We start from the raw sequence: 9,091 nt of genomic DNA on the forward strand, positions 1-9,091 counted from the left end.
CTTTGGATGGGAATAGTTGGTGATAAAATCATAAAAGATGCATTTTCATGATTTTGAAATGGTAGAGAACAACTTTTTCTTAAAAAAAAAAAGGTTTGACACTAGAAATAACCTAATAAATATCATATTTACTATGAAAACACTTTTGAATAGAATTCAAGATAATTTCTTCCACTTTAAGCTGCCAAGTATATCAACTCATGCGAGCGATAATAATCAATAAGATTAATGGTTAATAAGTTTAAACCGTCTCCGCTCATACAAAGTAGTAACTTCAATTAACTTTTCGTGGCTGTCAACATCAAGAATATGAACCCACACTTCCTATCACCCCCGCTAGAACATGGTAATGGCACACCTAAAAATTTACAGTGTCGTTGCCACAAGAGGCATCGGGCTAAATTCGATGTAGCCTTCCATTATACGAACACGACAACTGATGATCCTAAAAGAGATTATTGTAAATCAAAGCCGGTGGATGCTTCAGACTCATGCCTAAGTAGGCCCAGCTTGAGATGAATCGTCGCCTCTTTTCCTTTCTGGTGTTGGATCATCCCTGTGTCTCACGTATCTTCTGCTTTCATTCTTTGAACGTTGCTTGGGTTTATATATTTGTCACCTGAAATAAATAGCATGAATGAGAATACATAGAAATCGGAAAGGTAAAAAAATTAATGATTTATACTCATTAACCTCCGTAATCTTTATTTTTGACATCAATATATGAATCAGGCAATACCCAGAGAACGCCTAGCAGTCCTGCATGAAACGACAAATTGTGCACACATTTATAGGATGAAACAAGGAAGTTGTGTTTCCATGGAACCAAAGATACCTTTGAATTTTTCTGATGTTTCTTCAGAAACAGTGCACTGGAACCTGTATAAGTTGTTGTACTAAACGCATACATGATCTTCTTGGCTTCTTCCATGCTGCTAAGAAGAAATATGTGATTCATTGTAATGAACAAGGACGAACCCACTAGGACAGCATGCGGAAATCAAATAGCATGAAAGAATTACTACATTTGTAACTGCAACTTAACAGCAGACACGTGAATTCAACAAAGCTACCTAAAGCAACTCCATTATATGATATGAGAAATTTACAGGTAATAATATATTTGAATGAATTTGAAAAGGCTGAATTTTCATATTCTTGATATTGGCAACTCGTCCTTTTCACATCACAATGAGCATGCTGACTCTTTAAATGATGACCATAAGTTCAATTTCCTCTAGCTGCACTTAGAGATGAAAATTTACCAGCTAATCCCTGCTTGAACAATTTATTCCCAGACAAATAGATAATAATTGAACCAACTATGGTATCTATATTTATTCACTACCTCCAGATAAATACTAATCTCTGTTACTATCTCCTGGGTAATAGGATAACCATAGTTAGTTTAAGTCAACAAATAAGCCGTTATTGGCAAGTACTTATGCAAAAACATCCACATTAATCATTTATATTAAAACAAACAGCAACTTCCGCTAGGCAGTAGTCAATTTGTCAGAATATGAAAAGATACAACAACAACGGCAACAACCAAGCCTTATCCCACTAGGTGGGGTCGGCTATATGGATCATTTTACGCTATTGAGCTTTATTTCCTCCTATATCATCGTCTATACTTAAATAACTTTTATCTTGTTTTATTATTGCTAATCAAGTTTTTTTTTGTTTTCCTCTTCCTTGTTTGATATGCGTATTTGTCATAACTTCATATCGCCTATTTGAAACATTTATTGGTTGTACATGTCCGTACCATCTTAAATGTGTCTCTCAAAATTTTTCCTCAATAGATGCAACTCTGACTGCATGCTCTCATTTCTTATTCTGTCCATCCTTGTATGTCCACACATCCATCTTAACATCCTCATCTTTGCAACTCTCATCTTTTGCTCATGTGCTCGAGTCATAGTCCAACATTCAACTTCATATAACATAGCATGTCTAACTGCAGTTTTATAGAATTTTCTTTTAAATTTTAGAGGTGTTTTACGGTCACATAAAACACTCGACGCTCTCCTCTATTTCAACTATCCTATTTATATTCTATGTACGACATCTCTCTCAATCCCTCCATCATCTCCTATTTTAACAATTGTCTCATTATGTCTAATATTGCTAAAGTTAAATTTCATATATTCTGTCTTTATTCTACTAAGCCTAAAACCTTTCCCTTATAGTGTTTTCCACCAAGATTTTAGTTTAGCATTTACTCCTTCCCGTGTTTTATCTACTAAAACAAAATCATTTGCAAACAACATACACGTAAAAAGATAGGAACTTAGAGCTGATCCTTGATGTAACCCTATCTTTATTAAAAATGTTTCAGTTACTCTGCCTGAAATTTTTACTCTAGTCGTTACATCCTCATACATATCTTTAATTAGTTTAATATATGTTACGCTTACGCTTCTCTTTTCTAGAATTCTCCATATAATTTCTCTTGGACTGTATCATAAACTTTTTCTAGGTCAATGAATACCATGGTCCCACTAGAGATTTTTTTAAAAAATTATAATTGTAGACAGAGTTAAATATAATTCGGATTAACAAGGTCCCACCAAATTTTGCCTTTAAAACCTCCATTATATTCAAAGTGCATCTAGCTAAATACTGTTCCTCATGAACTAGACAATTTTGTATATGTATGCAGCTCTGCTCAACTTATACTAAGAGATAAAAGAGCTATTACCCTTGCTGAATTTACATCATCGGCTATATGTAATTGTGCCCATCAAAAATTTGAACAATGAATCAATGAATCTCTTTTTTTTTCCCTTCATTTTTCCCTTTTTAAAATTTCTTTTCAAAGTCACTTCATCTAGGAGATAAATCCAAATAATAAGATATTAGCTTATTTAAGGGTCAAGAAAAAAAAAATCCTCTTTTATTCAAAGAGGGGACTATTGGGCTCCCCTTATATGTGGAACTTTTGTATAAGAGGGGAGAAATCTTAACCCATTCATTTATTACCTTCTCGGGCTTCCTCCATTGGATCTAATTCTAAACTCTAAATGGAGGGATTATTCTCACTCCTCTCCTCACTTTGCCTTGCTAATAGGTATCCCTAAAAGGAGAAAAATCAATACATGTTAAGGCAATGTGGTAGAATACAAGACGTCAGTCAAAAAAGAATATCAGAATATGTTTTACATAGACACGACGACAAACGTTCAACAAGTTTCCATTGTCTAATTAATATTCTGACAAATTTAGGAAATGCTTTTGTCCAATTTTTTAAAACTATGTACTTAAGAGTAAAAGAATCTTTCATTTGTGATTATAATATTTAATTATTGATTATCAAAATATAATATAGAACAACAGAACTTAACTATTAGAAGCCTACTTGCAACTAGGTAATTTTATCCCATGACACAACAAAACTAACATGTTTACGTCTACCATAAGTTAAACACTTTATACCTGAATTTGGTTCCATGAAACTCGAACACACTGAGTTTCATCCAAGGTTCCTGTTCAAATAGGTTGACGTAAATTTTACCAATAATCTACTTTTCTTTCTCATTTTATCCAACTTTCCTACAACAATTATAATCATTGTTTAATAAACTGCATGTATTTAATTTGTAAATGTTTCTTTTTGATGAATTAAAAATTTCAAACTAAACAAAGAAACCACCAGGTTAAAAACATGATTAGTTCGTTAACTATCCAAAAAAAAAAAACCCTAAACAACGGTAAGCATAACGCAGAGCTAAAAGCATGAACTTAATTGACAAACAGGGTTAAATTAGAGTTGAAGATTTCACCTTCTGAGAACAGTGGCAAGCGTGTCCAGATATGTCTCGATCATTATCTGCTCTCGCGTAGGAGCCGGATCCTTGGGAAACTCCATCACAATAAGCCAATGATTATAATTGCAGCCAGGAAGCAGGATAGTCTCCCTGGGTTCGTTGCCGCCGCCGCCACCCCTCCTTGATGAATAATCAGAACCCACAGCAATCGCGCGGATCACCGAAGCCGTCGCGCGGAGGCCGGAGGATAGAGGAGCAACGAGGGCGTGGCGAGTGCAGGGGAATTTCGAGGCGGGAAGCGAGAGAAGAAGAGAGAACTGTGGAATATTGGAGGTTAATAAGGGCTTCTGGTGGATCACAAAACTTGAGGAGAAGGAAATCGTCGCCATTTGAAGATGAATAGAGAGTATCGGGAGACGGGGGAGAAGATAAGGTATGGGAAAAAGAAGATATCTGCGAGAAATGGGTTTAGGGTTTTCGCTCTTTAACTAATACGTAGCGGTCTCTTTAATTCGCAGTGAAGATATAACTGAGCATACTTTTTTTTATTGTAAATTTCGGGGTTTAAAAAAAAAATCTCATTTGTCACTTAATTTTTCCCCTATTTTTTATTTTGTCTTAAAGGGCAAAAAATAAACAAGTGAAAGACGAAGAATATTTAGAAAAAAGACGAAGCAAATTTGCATGGGTAAAACGAAGAATTGCAGAAGTCGTTTCCTTCTATTTTCTCAGCCGTAAAATGAAATACTGAAGGAGATTTCAAGGCGTTCTCTTAGGCAACCCGGATCCTCTGAACCACAACCCCTGGTCCACTCCTGGACCAGGGGTTACTGATAGGTGGGATCTCATGGACCCTACCTGTATACCAAGTAGGGTCCATGATTTTTTACCTATGAGTGAAGTGGTCCATCTTCTGGACCGCACTTTGCGGTCCAGAGGATCCGGCCTCCTTCCTGTCACCCCCACCAGAACATGGTAATGGCACACCTAAAAATTTACAGCGCCGTTGCCACAAGAGGCATCCGGCTAAATTCGATGTAGCCTTCCAATATACGAACACGACAACTGATGATCCTAAAAGAGATTATTGTAAATCAAGGTCGGTGGATGCTTCAGACTCATGCCTAAGCAGGCCCAGCCTGAGATGAATCGCCGCCTCTTTTCCTTTCTGGTGTTGGACCATCCCTGCGTCTCACGTATCTTCTGCTTTCATTCTTTGAACGTTGCTTGGGTTGATAATTAGGGTAGGTACAAGGGATGAACTCCCCATTTATATATTTGTCACCTGAAATAAAGAGCATGAATGAGAACACATGAAAACTGGAAAGGAAAAAAATTAATGATTTACACTCACTAACCTCCGTAATCTTTATTTTTGACATCAATATATGAATCAGGCAATACTCAGAGAATGCCTGGCAGTCCTGCATGAAACGACAGATTGTGCACACATTTATAGGATGAAACAAGGGAATTGTGTTTCCATGGAACCAAAGATACCTTTGAATTTTTCTGATGTTTCTTCAGAGACAGTGCACTGGAGCCCTGTATAAGTTGTTGTACTAAACGCATACATGTTCTTCTTGGCTTCTTCCATACTGCTAAGAAGAAGTATGTGATTCATTGTAATGAACAAGGACGAACCCACTAGGACAGCATGCGGGAATCAAATAGCATGAAAGAATTACTACATTTTTAACTGCAACTTAACAGCAGGCAGGCACGTTAATTCAACAAAACTACCTAAAGCAACTCCATTATATGATATGAGAAATTTACAGGTAATAATATATTTGAATGAATTTGAAAAGGCTGAATTTTCAGATCCTTGATACTGGCAACTCGTCCTTTTCACATCACAATGAGCATGCTGACTCTTTAAATGATGACCATAAGTTCAATTTCCTCTAGCTGCACTTAGAGATGAAAATTTACCAGCTAATCTCTGCTTGAACAATTTATTCCCAGAAAAATAGATAATAATTGAGCCAACTATGGTATCTATATTTATTCACTACCTCCAGATAAATATTAATCTCTGTTACTATCTCCTGGGTAATAGGATAACCATAGGTAGTTTAAGTCAACAAATAAGCCGTTATTGGCAAGTACTTATGCAAAAACATCCACATTTATCATTTATATTAAAATAAACAGCAACTTCCGCTAGGCAATAGTCAATTTGTCAGAATATGAAAAGATACAACAACAACGGCAACAACCAAGCCTTATCCCACTAGGTGGGGTCGGCTATATGGATCATTTTACGCTATTGAGCTTTATTTCCTCCTATATCATCGTCTATACTTAAATAACTTTTATCTTGTTTTATTATTGCTAATCAAGTTTTTTTTTGTTTTCCTCTTCCTTGTTTGATATGCGTATTTGTCATAACTTCACATCGCCTATTTGAAACATTTATTGGTTGTACATGTCCGTACCATCTTAAATGTGTCTCTCAAAATTTTTCCTCAATAGATGCAACTCTGACTGCATGCTCTCATTTCTTATTCTGTCCATCCTTGTATGTCCACACATCCATCTTAACATCCTCATCTTTGCAACTCTCATCTTTTGCTCATGTGCTCGAGTCATAGTCCAACATTCAACTTCATATAACATAGCATGTCTAACTGCAGTTTTATAGAATTTTCTTTTAAATTTTAGAGGTGTTTTACGGTCACATAAAACACTCGACGCTCTCCTCTATTTCAACTATCCTATTTATATTCTATGTACGACATCTCTCTCAATCCCTCCATCATCTCCTATTTTAACAATTGTCTCATTATGTCTAATATTGCTAAAGTTAAATTTCATATATTCTGTCTTTATTCTACTAAGCCTAAAACCTTTCCCTTATAGTGTTTTCCACCAAGATTTTAGTTTAGCATTTACTCCTTCCCGTGTTTTATCTACTAAAACAAAATCATTTGCAAACAACATACACGTAAAAAGATAGGAACTTAGAGCTGATCCTTGATGTAACCCTATCTTTATTGAAAATGTTTCAGTTACTCCGCCTGAAATTTTTACTCTAGTCGTTACATCCTCATACATATCTTTAATTAGTTTAATATATGTTACGCTTACGCTTCTCTTTTCTAGAATTCTCCATATAATTTCTCTTGGACTGTATCATAAACTTTTTCTAGGTCAATGAATACCATGGTCCCACTAGAGATTTTTTTAAAAAATTATAATTGTAGACAGAGTTAAATATAATTCGGATTAACAAGGTCCCACCAAATTTTGCCTTTAAAACCTCCATTATATTCAAAGTGCATCTAGCTAAATACTGTTCCTCATGAACTAGACAATTTTGTATATGTATGCAGCTCTGCTCAACTTATACTAAGAGATAAAAGAGCTATTACCCTTGCTGAATTTACATCATCGGCTATATGTAATTGTGCCCATCAAAATTTTGAACAATGAATCAATGAATCTCTTTTTTTTTCCCTTCATTTTTCCCTTTTTAAAATTTCTTTTCAAAGTCACTTCATCTAGGAGATAAATCCAAATAATAAGATATTAGCTTATTTAAGGGGAAAGAAAAAAAATCCTCTTTTATTCAAAGAGGGGACTATTGGGCTCCCCTTATATGTGGAACTTTTGTATAAGAGGGGAGAAATCTTAACCCATTCATTTATTACCTTCTCGGGCTTCCTCCATTGGATCTAATTCTAAACTCTAAATGGAGGGATTATTCTCACTCCTCTCCTCACTTTGCCTTGCTAATAGGTATCCCTAAAAGGAGAAAAATCAATACATGTTAAGGCAATGTGGTAGAATACAAGACGTCAGTCAGAAAAGAATATCAGAATATGTTTTACATAGACACGACGACAAACGTTCAACAAGTTTCCATTGTCTAATTAATATTCTGACAAATTTAGGAAATGCTTTTGTCCAATTTTTTAAAACTATGTACTTAAGAGTAAAAGAATCTTTCATTTGTGATTATAATATTTAATTATTGATTATCAAAATATAATATAGAACAACAGAACTTAACTACTAGAAGCCTACTTGCAACTAGGTAATTTTATCCCATGACACAACAAAACTAACATGTTTACGTCTAGCATAGGTTAAACATTTTATACCTGAATTTGGTTCCATGAAACTCGAACACACTGAGTTTCAACCAAGGTTCCTGTTCAAATAGGTTGACGTAAATTTTACCAATAATCCACTTTTCTTTCTCATTTTATCCAACTTTCCTACAATAGTTATAATCATTGTTTAATAAATTGCATGTATTTAATTTGTAAATGTTTCTTTTTGATGAATTAAAAATTTCAAACTAAACAAAGAAACCACCAGGTTAAAAACATGATTAGTTCGTTAACTATCCAAAAAAAAAAAACCCTAAACAATGATAAGCATAACGCAGGTTTAAAAGCATGAACTTAATTGACAAACCAGGTTAAATTAGAGCTGAAGATTTTACCTTCCGAGAACAGTGGCAAGCGTGTCCAGATATGTCTTGATCATTATTTGCTCCTGCGTAGGAGCCGGAGCCTTGGGAAACTCCATCACAATAAGCCAATGATTATAATCGCAGCCAGGAAGCAGGATAGTCTCCCTGGGCTCGTTGCCGCTGCCGCCACCCCTCCTTGACGAATAATCAGAACCCACAGCAATCGCGCGGATCACCGAAGCCGCCGCGCGGAGGGCGGAGGATAGAGGAGCGACGAGGGCGTGACGAGTGCAGGGGAATTTCAAGGCGGGAAGCGGGAGAAGAAGAAAGGACTGTGGGATATTGGAGGTTAATAGGGGCTTCTGGTGGTTCATAGAACATGAGGAGATGGAAATCGTCGCCATTTGAAGATGAATAGAGAGTATCGGGAGACGAGGGAGAAGATAAGGTATAGGAAAAAGAAGATATCTACGAGAATTGGTTTTAGGGTTTTCGCTCTTTAACTAATATGTAGCGGTCTCTTTAATTGGTAGTGAAGATATAACTGAGCATACTTTTTTTATTGTAAATTTCGGGGTTTAAAAAATAATCTCATTTGTTACTTAATTTTTTCCCCTATTTTTTATTTTGTCTTAAAGGGCAAAAAATAAACAAGTGAAAGACGAAGAATATTTAGAAAAAAGACGAAGCAAATTTCCATGGGTAAAATCAAGAATTGCGGAAGTCGTAAAATGAAATACCGAGGGAGATTTCAAGGCGTTCTCTTAGGCAGCCTGGATCCTCTGAACCACAACTCTTGGTCCGCTCCTAGATCAAGGGTTACTGATAGGTGAGATTTTATGGACCTTACCTATATTGTAGATAGGATCCATAATTTTTTATCTATGAGTGA

At 35.6% G+C, this 9,091-nt stretch overlaps 2 pseudogenes; both read right to left on the reverse strand.

The window, feature by feature from the left end:
* Positions 1–563: 563 nt before the first annotated feature.
* LOC122013457 lies at positions 564–4,162 on the reverse strand (annotated as a pseudogene).
* A 735-nt stretch (positions 4,163–4,897) lies between these two features.
* Positions 4,898–8,603, reverse strand: LOC122013458 (annotated as a pseudogene).
* Between the last annotated feature and the right edge of the window lie 488 nt (positions 8,604–9,091).

Source organism: Zingiber officinale, chromosome 8B, assembly GCF_018446385.1.
Source record: "Zingiber officinale cultivar Zhangliang chromosome 8B, Zo_v1.1, whole genome shotgun sequence".
Lineage (NCBI taxonomy): Eukaryota > Viridiplantae > Streptophyta > Magnoliopsida > Zingiberales > Zingiberaceae > Zingiber > Zingiber officinale.